Raw genomic sequence first — 15455 nt, 5'->3', positions numbered from 1 at the left:
AAACACAATGTGGAATTTAGAAGTGACTTTAGGAATTACATTTTAGGTCACATAGTTTGTTCCCAGTAAGCAAAATATCAATGAAAAATTGACAAGAGGGTACTCTATGTCAGCAAGAAAATCCTAATCCTAGTGCACTTGCAATGGTTAAAATTACATAGAAAGTGCTGAAGCAGACTACACAGATATGAACCCATTAATGTTCTATTTCACTGCATCATCAGGTGCCTTTATGCTAATGCACGCAGCATGGGTAATAAACAAGAGGAGCTGGAGGCCATTGTTTGTTCAGAAAATTTTGATATAGTTGCCGTCACTGAAACATGGTGGAATGACTCCCACACATGGAGTGCAGTGATTGAGGGCTACCAACTTTTTAAAAAAAATAGGCTAGGTAGGAAAGGTGGTGGTGTAGCTCTCTATGTTAAAAAAGATTGTGAATGCGTGAAAATCAATAATGATGATGACAGGGTTGAAAGCTTATGGATCAGAATAAAAACCAAGGCCAACAATACCGATGTTATTGTGGGAGTTTGCTACAGGTCACCTACCCAGGATGATGAGGTAGATGAGATGCTTTATAGGCAATTGAGGGAGGTCTCAAGGTCACTCCCCCTCATTTTGGTGGGGGATTTCAACTTCCCAGACATCTGCTGGGATTACAATACAGCAGACAGGGAACAGTCTCGGAGGTTCCTAGAGTGTGTGGGAGATAACTTCCTGACACAGTTGGTGAAGGAGCCGACGAGGGGAAACAAAACTCTGGACCTGCTGTTTGTTAACAGAGATGGTCTGGTGAGGGATGTAAAGGTTGGAGGCCGTCTGGGACAAAGTGATCATGAAATGCTAGATTTCTCGATCCTTGTCGAACTGCGGAGGGGAGTCAGCAGAACTGCCACCTTGGACTTCCGGAGGGCGGACTTCAACCTCCTCAGGACTATGGTTGAGAGGGCCCCCTGGGGAGTATCTTTGGAGAGTGTGGGAGCCCAGGAAGGCTGGGAATACTTTAAGGAAATTGTCCTAAAGGCGCAGGAGCTGACTGTCCCAAAATCGCGAAAGATGAGCCAACGGGTGAGGAGGCCGGGCTGGCTGACCAGAGACCTTTGGCTTGATCTAAAGAACAAAAAGAGAGTTTACGGTCTCTGGAAGAATGGGGGAGCTACTTACGAGGATTACAGGTCTGTAGTGAGGCTGTGCAGGGAGAAAATTAGGAAAGCCAAGGCGCAGCTAGAACTGAGCTTGGCTTCTAAGGTTAAGGAGAATAGTAAATGTTTTTATAAACACATCAATACCAAGAGGAAGGCTAAGGAAAATCCCCATCCCTTGTTGGATTCTGAGGGCAACTTGGTCACTGAGGATCGGGACAAGGCTGAGGTACTTAATACCTTCTTTGCCTCGGTCTTCAATAGTTATGCTTGTAACTCCCTGGGAACGCAGCCCCCTACACTGGTAGACGGGAAGGGGGAACCAAAAGAGCCTTGCGTGATCCGTGATGAGATGGTTCTGGACCTACTTAGAAAGCTGAATGTTTATAAGTCCATGGGGCCGGATGGGTTGCACCCTAGAGTTCTGAGGGAGTTGGCGGATGTGGTCGCCAAACCACTGTCCATAATTTTTCAGCAGTCTTGGCTGACTGGGGATGTCCCGGTGGATTGGAGACTGGCAAATGTGACGCCTATCTTCAAAAAGGGCCGGAAAGATGATCCTGGCAGCTACAGGCCCATCAGTCTCACCTCGGTGCCTGGGAAGGTTATGGAAAGGATAATCTCAGGTATCATCATGGACGAACTAAAGGTCAGCCATGGGATCGGGCCTAGTCAGCATGGGTTTATGAATGGTAGATCCTGCCTGACTAACCTGATTTCATTCTATGACAAGGTGACCCGCTTAGTAGATGAGGGAAAGGCTGTCGACGTGGTCTACCTGGACTTCAGTAAGGCCTTTGACACTGTCCCCCATAACATTCTGGTAGAGAAGCTGGCTGCCCGTGGTTTGGATGGGTGCACGCTCCGCTGGGTGAAGAACTGGTTGGATGGCCGGGCCCAGAGAGTTGTGGTCAATGGAGTAGAATCCAGTTGGCGGCCGGTCACAAGTGGCGTCCCCCAGGGCTCGGTGCTTGGGCCGCTTCTGTTTAACATCTTCATTGATGATTTGGATGAGGGGATTGAGTGCACCCTCAGTAAGTTCGCAGACGACACTAAGCTGGGAGGGAGTGTTGATCTGCCTGAGGGGAGAAGGGCACTACAGAGAGACCTGGATAGACTTGATCGATGGGCCAAGGTTAATGGAATGAGTTTCAACAGGGCCAAGTGTCGGGTCCTGCATTTTGGTCATAACAACCCCAGGCAACCCTACAGGCTTGGGGAGGTGTGGCTGGAAAGCTCCCAGACGGAAAGGGACCTTGGTGTGCTGATGGACAGTCGGCTGAATATGAGCCAGCAGTGTGCCCAGGTGGCCAAGAAGGCCAATGGCATCCTGGCTTGTATCAGGAATGGTGTGGTGAGCAGGACTAAGGAAGTCATCCTGCCCCTGTACTCAGCATTGGTGAGGCCTCACCTCGAGTACTGTGTCCAGTTTTGGGCACCTCAGCACAAGAAGGACATGGAGGTACTGGAGCAGGTCCAGAGAAGGGCAACGAGGCTTGTTAAGGGCTTGGAGAATCAGCCCTATGAGGAGAGACTAAGGAAGCTGGGGCTGTTTAGTCTGAGGAAGAGGAGGCTGAGGGGAGACCTTATTGCTGTCTTCCAGTACCTGAAAGGTTCTTACAGTGAGAGTGGGGCAGGTCTCTTCTCACTACTGACTTGTGACAGGACGAGGGGAAATGGCCTCAAGTTGCGCCAAGGCAAGTTTAGGTTGGATATTAGAAAGAACTTCTTTACAGAAAGGGTGGTTAGGTACTGGAATGGGCTCCCCAAGGAGGTGGTTGAATCGCCATCCCTGGATGTGTTTAAGAGTCGCTTGGATGTGGTACTCAGGGATATGATTTAGCAGAGGTTTGTTGTTGTGGTATTGTTTTGTGGTTGTTTTTTAAGAGATAGGCTACTGGTTAGGCTGCGGTTGGACTTGATGATCTTCAAGGTCTTTTCCAACCTGAGTAATTCTATGATTCTATGATTCTATGATCATTTTTTTCCTCTGCCTCTAGCGTGATTCAAGTTTCAAAGGATACTTGTTTTCTCAATTTCAAGAGACAAAGACAATATGATTTTGTCAGTTCTGTGCACACCAACATGTTTTACCATCTTCTAAAGACCACTAGCTCAAGAGTGAATTTTGATTTCTATGGAAAATAAAGGTATGTTTTATGGTTCTGGTTCCTTAACAAAATTACTTTGGAATTACTGTTATTACGTGACCCTCAGAAAATAAGATTTATTTATTTATTTATTTTTCATTAAAAAGCATGGAAGTCACAGCAAATGTCAAAAGTAGTGGTTTATCTGCAAATATTATTTTAATAGTTGTATATATTAACACTGATGGCCCTTCTGAAATCATGCTTAAATGTCACTAATGAAGAATTAGCATTTCAATGTATGCAAAGTTTTTTCAAATGCATTACATTTGAATAACAATTAAAAGTTACTATGATAATTGTCATAAATTAATATCAGAGCATTGGTACATTTGAAGCAGCTTGGGACAAAGATCCACATATTTTGGTATTCTCTCTCCAGTAATGGTCAGAAGTGCAAGAACAGGGCAAATGTGTCTGGTAATTCTTTCCTACTCTCCTGGATATAATTTGCATGCTTAGTAAGTCTAGATATAGAAATAGGATCAGTGGGCATCTTTTCAATTCACTGTCAGGCTCCTCTTAACCCTGAGTAGACTATTTGCACCCACAGTGTCCTCTGACTGATCTTCATGAAACAACCTGTTTTAAAGTTATTCTTCCTGTTACACAAAGCTCTGCATGCTGTTGGGTACTTCCAACATTTATGGGATATGGAAAAGAATGTCTGCTCTACAGAGAAAAAACCCTGTAATCTCAAATTTTCATATTTACTATGTGTATTTGCCATATGTTGTAACACTGAAGGCACGGCATTTGTGAGATTGAAAACTACTGTACACTGCAGTTGTGATGAACAATCCAGCACATATCTCCATGGCCAGGATAACACCTGAGCATCTCTTTCCTTTTAGAAGGAGAAAGAAGCAGGCCAGGCTAAACTCAAGACGAAGGCTTAACCCAAGTGGAAATAACCCATAATGGTTATTGTATCGCTTGGAGCAGGTCTCCATTGGTGTCTTCTGCCTTCCTCTTGCAGGTGACAAGAGCTGGACCCTTTTCTGGCTTCCGCTTTGCAGGTGGTGTGGACAGCTGATACTATGGCTCCTTGTGAATAAATATATATATATATATATATATTAGGTACTGGCATTAACAGAAAAAAAAATTAAACAACCTCTTTCCAGGTAGATAGCACTGTAGATGTACAAACTCTCATTTTAAAAAACAGAGAAACTGTTGTTATTTGTTGGCCATGAGATTCGGACCCAAGAGAAAAAAACTCCAAAACTCCATAGCCTGTGGAGCTGTACTGGGAAGCTGCAAAGAACACAGCAGTCTTCTTGGCGCACCACCTTGTTCTGAGGATGGCAGCTGCTGTGGTCTGATTAGCAGCTGGGAATCAGCCTGGGGGTAAGCCAGGCTGATAAATAAAGTAACTCTTTCAATACCAAATCTACTTTTAGACGTTAGAATGAAAATATAACATACTAACTGGCCCACTTTATTTTGTACTCCTACAGTAAGTGTGTCATATCAGACAAGAGTAAGACCCCATAATGCTGAAAGATGTCTGAATTTAATGGATATTTTTGAGAATTATGAGAAAAATAAGTAAAGTCGTTCAAGCTGTGGAATGAGATCAGAATGACCTCAGTCCAGTTAGTTAAAAAGGAATTTCACTCCCACTGATCTGAAAAACATTGCTGGTTGTCTGCAGTGTCCAAAACTGCATTAATTTTAGCCTTCCCAGATAAGCTGGGCTGCTGAACAACATATTTGATCCCCAGAGCAGAATTAACATGATCCTAGCCACAGTAGTTAGCCAGGAGTATCTTGGTTGCCCACAGAAGCTGCAAAAGCTGAGTGTGCTGAAGAGAGGCTTCTCCAAGCTGTGACACACAAAGGATTTCATGAAGGGATAACACTGACTTCAAAGATAAGCAAGTTGCTATGAAAATTAAATCCTATTGAGTATGATGACAGCTGGGGAAACCAAATAAGAAGATTAGTCAAAAAATGTAGTAGTCATAAGGTTTAGCAAGTCGGCAACTCCTGTTTGATCCTGGAAAGCACTTTTGAGGTGGTGGAGAAAATAACATCCTGAGGGCCCTGCATTATGGTATGAAGTTGATTTACACTTAAATATTAATGGTAAAGATAGAAAAAAAATAAACAGAAAACACTTGAAAATAAGTGAAAGCTTGTTTTCTCTTAAGGGGAAGAAGTGACTGCAAAGCAGTTTGTTCTCAGTGTAAATTTAAGCCAAAAGAGATTATACAACTAGCATCCCCTGAAACATAATTTCCTTTGGTCTTGCAGATTGTCAAAAGCAGTAACCCCACTGCAGACCTCATAGTCTGATGGAGCTGGTCAGCTACTGCCCACTCCCTCTGCATCAGTACTATTGCATCCTATTGATGAGCCTGGCACTGCTTGGAAAACACATTGTGCTGGTGGTAGTGGTGTCTGAGCAGATCTGCTCGAGTGGAAAGGTTCTTTGAGCAGAATATAAAATTTTCTTGCAGCCTACCAGACTTAGGAGGGGTAGCTCAGTATGTTAAACAACACAGCTTCACTATTATAACATCCATGCTGCCAATCTCATAGATTTTCTTTAAAATCAACTACTCAGAGATATTAATAATTGTGGATTTTTCATCCAGTGAAATAATTGAAATGGCATCTGCGAAATAAGAGGGTTTATCTTCCTCTCTCTCTCTGTTTCTTTCCATCATTTAAGTTCTCTGGTACATTTCAGTCATTTCTGGGCAGTACTGTGCTAATTGGTTTTAGTTTCCCTGGGGAAAGGATCTGATAGGGTTTTTTTTTTGCTTCCTTTGAAAACATATTTTCACACTTTTAATAGGAAAACGCTGAGACTGCCTCAAGCCAGAGGAGTCTGTCAAAACATACAATAGAGCCTTGAGAGTGGCGGTGGAAGGTTGGCTTCTTCTTTTTATACTTTGCATTTTTGCTTTTTTGGAAACAAACTTCAATCTGTTCATAAATATACATGTGCAGATATATTTACAGATCATCTGTGGAGATTCTGGTGATTGACTTCCAAAGCTGAATTAAGAACCCGGCAGACGAAGGCAGGGTTTTGGGGCATGTTGCAGCCCTGGGGTACACTGTCAGAAGGAGGAAGTTATGGAGGTTGGTGGTCCTCCCTGCAGCAGCAGGGTTGGAGCTTGGTGATCCTTGAGGTCCCTTCCAACCCAAGCCATTCTATGATTCTATGAGGAGGAGAAATGGCACTGTTTGTCCCACAGAACATCAGCTGATACTCAGGCCACTTCTACACTCCTGTTAATATTTCTCTTTCAGGATCAGCAGTGAAATCTGAAAACAAAGCGGAGCTTAGCATGGGAGGATTATGCTGTTTCACCACCACTGATTGAAAAGGACTGTTCCTGGTACTCTCTTAATCACACAGAGGTGTCCCTAATGCCACCATAGCCTCAGAGCTTGCATATTTTAAGCACTGTCAAACAAAAGGCCCTACTTTCTTCTAGTCCTCCATCCTTTGGCTCTGTTTTCTTTTTTTTATTATTATTATTTTTTTTACCCCCAGCTAAATATGGCAATACGAAGAGAATCATTACAAATAAAATAATAAAAATCTATAAAGCAGTAAGTGCATTTGTTATAGCAAAAATAAACTGCTGCTGCTTAAGCATTTTGTACTAATTCTGAGAGGCTGTGTCAAAGAATAGAGGTGGTGTTTTTTCCTTTGCGTTTTCCCCCAACTAGGGCAGTTACAGGACAGCATGTGGGCACCTTTCCATCAATACTGCTTTGCATCATTGTGATATTCTCATCTCCCAGCAAAGTCAGAGCTCTACATGCCTCATGCCATCCAAACAACAAAATGACTTTTCTGCCTTAAAGTGCAATTGCCAGGACGTGGCTGGAAACTGTAGTTATTCTTCTTCCATGTAATTTTCTTCATCATTTATGGCATGTCTTCACTAATAGCAAAATCAGAGGATATTCAGAAAACGACACTTAAAGTTCTTCAGTCAAACAAAACCATTTTGCTTGCTTTATGCACTTGTGAACACAAGCATGCCTGTGTGCCAATGCTGTGCTCAGAAATGATAAACAGAAGGCTGTGCCCTTTGTTTCTTGCAGTGTCTACCCCTAAAGCAGAGTGTCTTGGTGTGGGACTGCAGGCCGTGCCAGTACTGGGCCCCTTCCCTCCCTGTGGCATTGCTGGGAGCTGCCCTACTCAGAGCACCGCAGGCTCAAGGCTACAGATCCTGTGGGTGGAGCTGCCTTAGGAAGGGATCGCATTATGTGCCTTCCAGAGGCCTGGTGGAACCAACAGTCCTGGGATTCTTTGGTTCTGTGAATTGTGGTTAGGATACCAAAGTGGCATTTGGATGCTCTGAGGCCTGTTTTCCATCGAAGGGAAGCCCTGTATGGCTCCAGATTGTCAAAATAACAGTAGTAACATAATCTTTCTGTTACCTGCTAGTTAATTCTTCTACCGCATTCATCACTGTGTATGTTTCTGGAGCCCATCCCCCCTGAGAAACACATTCCCTTCATGGCAGTAATGCAAATTACTCCTAAAAGCCGGTGGGCTGTAGTGTTGTGGTTGTGATGGGTCACGGGAGATGGAATTTGGATAAAAGTTAGTTATTTTATGTTGCCTTGGCCCCCTCTCTCTCTTTAATCGCATTCGAGCTATTTTCGTAGCATGTTTTATAGTCCCTTCAGGATCATGAGTTCATTCCTTTTCTTCTTTTACATTTTTCATGTTAGATTTATGTTTTGTTTCAAGTTTAAAATAAATGTTTTCCATTACAATGCTTTCCAGCAGCTTTAAAAGTATTGTTTCCCTTTGCATCAAACATTTAGGACAGAATTGTGTTACATATGAAATTAAATCATCTGAATATTTGTTACTAATATTTGCACGTACAAAGAAAATATTAACCATTCAGGAGTTCAATAAAAAAGAGGAAAGACCAAGGAAACAATGAACTTGTGTTCCTGTGGATCTGCTCTAAGAAAGCATTGGTTATAAATGAGTGATGTAGTTTGAAAACGGTGTGAAGCTGGCAAGTTGTCTTCAGTGACCTTCCTGTTTTAATAGACCTGTATTTTGCATGGGATATTTCAGAAGTTACCGTCCTCTCTTTTTAAATAAATAAAATGTTTTCACTGTGCAGGGGAAGGTTTGCATTTCTTCCTTAGGAGCTACTTTACAGCAGTTTCCTTCCAATGGACTTGACACCAAACTGAGCAGAGTGTATACGTTTGTCCTTTGCTGAGGTTGCTCTGGAAAGCTGCAGGGGAAAGCTCTGATGGCAGTTGGATGCGGAATCTTCATTATTTGCCAGGAGAAGAGGAATGAGCACTTTTAAGAGGAAGCACTGAATATGTTTCACTGAATGTGAATTTTTCTAATCTCTTATTTCAGATCTACATGAGGTGTTCAAGAAGCGTGGAGATGTGGCACTGGAGGACATGGTTAGTGGGCATGGTGGGGATGGACTGATGGTTGAACCATCTTGGCAGTCTTTTCCAATCCCAATGATTCTATGGTTCTACACTGCTTCTATAGTCTGTTTCTCTTTCTTTGGGGGGTAGGCTGCAGGGGGAGGCAGGTCTGGAATACAAACAATGTGAAAAGCCATTATGTTGAAAATTTGGCATTGGCTCCATCTTATTCTATACAAAGGGGCTGGGAAAAGGACAGCAGAAATTTTAACTTCTTATTTTGCATTAAAATCCTTACTTTGCATTTGCAGTCATAGATTTCAGACAGCCCCCAGTACATCTTCCCACTGACTGTGGGGTCTAACACACAGTTGCCTTTCCGAGCTTTACTCATGGAATTTCTTTTATAAGAGAAATGTACATTTCCCGTAAACAAACAAACATACAAACAGAAATGAATCTACAAAGCATAGCGAGGCTAATTTAAACTTGAAAAATCCGTGTCTCTACTTTTGCTTATTGTTTTCACTCAGACCCTTTGGAAATCACAGGTCTGGGAAGAAAAACAAAATGAAAAGTCAATTAATGCTGGCAATGTTTCTGGAGTTCTTGAATATTATTGGCTTTTGCTTCTTCTCTAGAGCATTACAGAGTCCAGGACTGTAGTGCATGTGTCAATGTTAATGTTATTTTGGACATTCACAGCTAAAGGTATCTGAAAGGTAACTTGTTTCTGTGTCCAAAGCCATCAGTTCTGCTGATTAGAATCTAGTGAAGGGCAATTCCCAAAAGGCTGTTGATCCTGCCAAGTTCTGAGGTAACGTGAAACAGAGATTGCCAAGGCTTCACACTATTAGAGATGGCTCTGCAAGAAAAGGCAGGACACGTCCTCCTGCCACATGGTGCTACATTACTGCTTACCTTCCATTGTTAAAGTGTTTCAGAAAGAATAAAATGTATGCTTACCACAGATGCTGAGAAACAGGAATACGTTGGATTTTATGCTTAGAGAGAGATGTTAATACAACTAGGACTCGAGCTGGCAATGTTATTTCAAAACCTTCTTCTTTTTGTGCTTTGTGGGTGTCCCTATGAGAGAAGGAGAGGCAGGGCACTTTATCACTTCACACACACGTTCTCCACTGCATTCACTGTAAGTACATTCCACTCATTTCATCACTTCATATGCAATGAGGCTTTGCACATGAGTTTTTTTAATTGCTCTTAAAGATATTTATTTAAAACCTAAAGGATTATTTTTTATGGTTAGCTGGGATATTATTTGGCAAGATTACCATATTTCTTGACTGTCAGGATGTTTTCTTTTTCCTGCAGTGTGTAACTAGAAAATTAAACAAAGCTGCAGGTGTTTTCAGAACAGACAGTTCTTAGAGCAGCTTCCAAAAGCCTTACAGCTTTTATGTCCCCTGCACTGGGAGGCAAACCAATGACTTCCACTGTTACATTATTCCTACAGCTGTTAATGGAGAGGGGAAAGCATGTCAGTTTTCAAAGTCTCTATTCATCAAATAAACAGATCAACTAAACCAAAAACATCTGTAATTGTGTATGTTGTTTTTTTTCTTTGCAGTTTATTCTGCCATTCCTGTTGTATATAAGAGAGTTGGAGGTGCAGGCCCCACAGTTGTGGATTTTTTTATCAGCAAAATCCCTTCAGACATGATGGGTAGAAACTTTTAAATGAAGTAGGTTATAAAAATATCCTGTTCATTAGAAAGGAAAACATCCAACATATTTACGTAACCGATGGAAAATAATTCACTTTACCAGCCAAGGAGGAGCCAAAGGAAGCTGTGGATTTCAGCATACTAAGCCTCAAGCATGCACTTAACCTGATTTTACTGTGAGCTCAGGCTGAGACAAGGGGATACAGCCTGAAAGCATTGCCTGCTCCAAGCTGCATGTTCCCAGCCACTTGGCTGGGGATTTTGCGTAGGAAGCTGTGTTCCTGAAGTCCTGAAATGAGATTAGTGCAAAAGGTGAACAAAAACAAGAAAATCATGGCTCTGTCTTCTCACAGTGGTTGTGTTTTATAAGTGAAGGTCAAGGAAAGGATGCTTGCAGTTCCCCAGTGTGGTCTGTCTGAATGAAGAGTTTGTCTAATTTGTGAGCCTGAAGCTTTCTTGTATGGTCAGAAGCCAGGACAATGTTACTCATCAAAAACTGTGGGTAAAGCTGTAACTCTTTTCAGATGTTAAATGCAGAAAAAGATATACCTGAAGCCTACTGTAGTCTCACACAGTGGCTCCCTAAAGCAATAAGTTTGTAGCTTCAATGTTAAAACTATAGAATACAATTTAATTTGGATTTATGGCTGTGATCTCATTATGGTGAACTGTATGTTTGTGAGTTGTGAAATTAGTCAATTCAAGAGCAACTGTAGTTGAGCTCATGTTTCTGTGGTAACTCTTAGATAACTGTCAGTTTCTAATATATTTTTTAATTAAAAATGTAATTGGGTTTTGTTACTGCTTCTAATTAATCCCCACAACTGAAACATACTTTTGTACTCATTATCTGTCTGTTTTTCTCTGTGCAGTGTTTTCTACCCCAGCAATTCTCAGCAGACTGGCCTACCAGCCTATTTCTATATAAAGCAAAGCAAATGGATGGGGGGAGGATGGATAGGTGCCAGCATTCATCCATATTTTGTTTCTTTATAGAGTCTGTGCTGGAGACTTGATACAGCTCAAAGCTGTGCCCCTGTGCCAGCTAACCTCGAGTATTTGTTAGGGCCATAGTGGGCAAACTTTGTCTTTCTGCACTAGCATGTGGGCAGAGCTCAGTTGGGGTGAGACCCCAGTACACAGGGTCACAAAGCTGCATACTGGTGTGGTCCTGATCAGCAAATTGCACAGCACATATCTGGAGCCAATAATTTCACAAGGCATCTACTGTGCATGGCTCTCACTCAACGCCCGGCCTTCCAGAGCACCAGAATCAAAGCAGGAATCATTTAACTTAATCTACTGTTGTGCTAGGTCAGTGAAAAGCCGATTTTCCCCTTTTCCAACCCAGTGGTGGAGATGGGCCACTGCTTTGCCAGTGAGATATTCATGACTTTCTGCAAGTATTGGCTGGGGTTCCAGGGAGGAGAACAAATGCCATGCTTCCCCTTACCTGGTGACAGTGTAGTGGTGGCTATTTCCTGAGAGCTGGTGGCAAGTCTGCTGAGGCCCAGCAGTGCAGAGCTGTCAAGGTGTCCATGGCTGGTCACTAGGCAGTCAATAGACAACAAGGGTATGAAGCTGGAGCTCTGTAAATGCCCTGCAGCCACAGTCATTTCTACACAGTACAGGATTTCTTATCAATGTAAAACACTCAATAAAGGTCTTTGATCTAAACTTAATAACATCTGCTGACAGGTGTGATATCCGAAGTGATGTATTTTGCATGTCATGAAACTACAGCCCTTCTATTTTCATTATTGCCCATCTCCAAATGGTCACCATTCTGTTCATTGAGGGTTCCCAAAACCCATTCTAATGCAGCCTTACAGTCTATTGACTCAGTGTGAAGGTGAAACTAATGGTACCTATGATCTATAATGTGCTTACCTAAGCAGACGTTGCTGAAAAAGACCTTTTCATGGTATTTGACGCTGCTTTGACTTGAGCCTACAGCAGGCGCAAGGTCATTTTCCATCTCAAAGGGCTATAAGGTGTCTGATGACTTTCAATTTATGTTATTCATGAAGCAATGCAGAGCTTTTAAGTCTGATATACACCTTGTGAGAATGTTCTAGGTTACTCAGAACTCAGATACACTCTGTCTGAACGAGGTGACTGTTGAATCAGTTTTCTTAACAGCCTATAACTACATGCATAATGAACCTGAACAGAAACCTTTCTAGAAACTTTTAGAGACCCTCCTCTTATCACTGACACACAGGACATGAAGTCACAATTTGGAAGGACTGCCTTCTCAAGATCCTTTGAACTGGGATTTAGTTCTTCAAACTTATGCCTTTATAACAATGATCTGATTTACTTCTTGAAACACAAGGCAGCATTCATTTTAGCTAGCTGCACGTGTGAAATATTTTTGTCTAAAATATCCTATTGGCCACAATTAGTAGATAAACATGCATCTCATCCATTCATATATATATATATATATATATATATTTTAACAGAGGCATTAGATACTGCTTAATGGAGGAGCACCTCATGACAGAGATATCCAGAGTGAGGTGAGATGACTCCTTTCAAGAAGCTGTGGTGAAGGTCCATTACTCCTGTTTTGGTTTCTGGCTGTGTTTGATCAGAGAACAATAGGCTGAACACTTACTTTCTGGAAATCCAGAGAATTTGCAACCACCCTTGAGGCAAATTTATGCCTCTAAACACAAGAGTATTCCTAGGCACAGCTTTCTTCTGTTTTTACCATGACTGTCCTGTAGACCTGTTCCATTCATTCAGAAAATCACACGGCATTGTTTTTTGGTTGGCACTGTGTTAATGCTGCCTTCCAGTTAAACCACAACACAGATACTCCTGACCTGCACTGTTACACCCTGTTGACCTCCGTATTTTGAAGCTAACACAGGAATAAGCAGCAAAAAAAAAAACCTTCTAGAGTATGCAGGACCATGTTTCCCCAATGCCACTATGTTCACAGCTTCTGAAATTGTGTATTCTCAGCACAAAGTCGGTTCCACAAGATCTTAAGATAGAATGGAGTCATGCGTAAAACCATTGTGCGCGCAATTTACCAGTTACAACAACGCGGCCATAGTGCTTGTGTTGCAAAACACACATTCTGGATGAAGGCTGTGATTAAACACTCACATAATTACCCTGATTAATATGCAAACAAGCAATGCTAAACTGTTTAAGGAAGGCAAACTTTAATCACTGACCCATTTCAACAAATGAGGAACGCAATCATGCTCCATGGAGACAATGAATAGATCTTTTACCACTCTCTTGAGCAGAAGGCTCTTGAATTCAATGTTGTGCTTTTTTTTTGCTCAGAATTCAAATGAGTTTCTTTTCTGAAGCTTTACTTCTGTAAAACTGAAGAAAATTAGTCACGCAGTTTTATTCAGATAATACCCTAGTTTATTATAGATACATATGAAGAATAAGTGGGGGGAAAAATATCCTTGCATAGTTTATCTGTTTGCATGGGTTTCTGGCAGCAGAATGAAAATGAAATGTTTAGGCTGATTTCAATAGCACAGACCCGTAGCACCACCTGCTGTTTTTATGGAGCATTGCTTTCTATAAATGAGATCCATATATACTAAAGCAAACAACGTATTCCAGAATAATCTATACGGTTTGACCTCCTAGAATGGATGAGGCTTCTAAATTGGTTTTATGCTTTCACAGATACTCTTCTAAATATCCTCTGCAAGAAAAGCATATATTAAAACAGTGCCAGACTTTCAGCAATATGTCCCATAATATTTAATAATGCTACTTACTGAGAAAAAAATGTTTGCTTAGAGTTTTGACTGATTGTTAATGTTTTATTCGTGGGAAAATATTCGGGGAGAAATCCATTTCTTCACAGCAGGAGTAAATGGCTTGGGAAATTGGAAAATCATCACACATTTCAGTAAAGGAGAAAATGGAGTGGTGGTATTTTATATGATTTACTGTGAATAGAATTCTAGAAGTTTCAGCTTGTGTTTGGTCATAAAGTCCTCTGTTAATTCAGCAAAGGAAAATATATTCTGTGTCCATGTTTAAGTCTAATTTTTGTTCATAAAAGCAGTCTCCTTTTCCTTTCTCTCCTGCTTTGGTGCTGGTAGCCCATCCCATCACGCAGGGCATTACTGAATTTTCCCTATGGCTCTGAGAGGTTCTTGGCGCATGGGATCCTAAAGTAGAAGCTTTTCCCAAGCAGGAACCCTAAATACCAAAGACTATTCTTTCCTTTTCATTCCCATGCAATTACCCCGAGCATCTTTTCCAAGGTTCTGATGTGCAGATGCCACTTTCTCTCCAGCTTTGCGATACATATGGTGCATAGCTTCTTGGTTTTGGAGTTCATGCAAGGGAAGTGGCCTGAGTCACTCAGCACAGCCTGCCCCTTGCACCTTCCCTTGAGAGTGCATGTAGAATTCTTCCAGTTCCGCCTGGGAAGGCAGAGAATCATCAAGCTGCTGCTCATAGTGTCTTCTGGGCTTGCTCAGAAAGCAGGTTGGGTCTTTCCTGGTATCTCTGGGTAATTTTGCCCACAAGAGGAGGCCCTATTCTACCCATAAAGTTTGAAACAACTGACAGTAAAGGATTGGTTCAGAGAACCTGGAAATAATGTAGCTAGGTATTATGGCAATCAGGCTATTACGGAAGGAGGTGGGAGATGGATGGAAGTGCAGTTCTAAAAAATGCCATATGTAGCTTCAAGTTTGCTGAAAAGACAGTATCTAACAGTACCTAGCGAGATAGCATCCAGGTTTTCTAATATAGGAGCCAAAGTTCAGAGAAGGAGCGGATTTAATTGGGAAGGAAGAATAATTATAATCTCACCAAGCTAAAGGAGAGTAACTGAAGACATCTCATGAGAGGTCTAGACAGACTCCTAATGAATGCTCATGAAGCATGTAAGAGTGCAGGCACTACTCATGCAAGAAATCCCAGATACTCATTAGTCTGCTAGAAAGAAAATAACCCCTGTAACTCTACTGCATTCAGACTGCATTAAATATAACTTTACAATCCACTTTGTAAAGAAAATGAAAAACTAGGGGAAATGGGCACCGGTTGATTACATATGGAAGAGATACATTGCT

This window comes from Excalfactoria chinensis, chromosome 1 (genome assembly GCF_039878825.1).
Source record: "Excalfactoria chinensis isolate bCotChi1 chromosome 1, bCotChi1.hap2, whole genome shotgun sequence".
NCBI lineage: Eukaryota > Metazoa > Chordata > Aves > Galliformes > Phasianidae > Excalfactoria > Excalfactoria chinensis.
The sequence above is the reverse complement of the archived record's forward strand: the minus strand, read 5'-3'. Positions refer to the sequence as shown.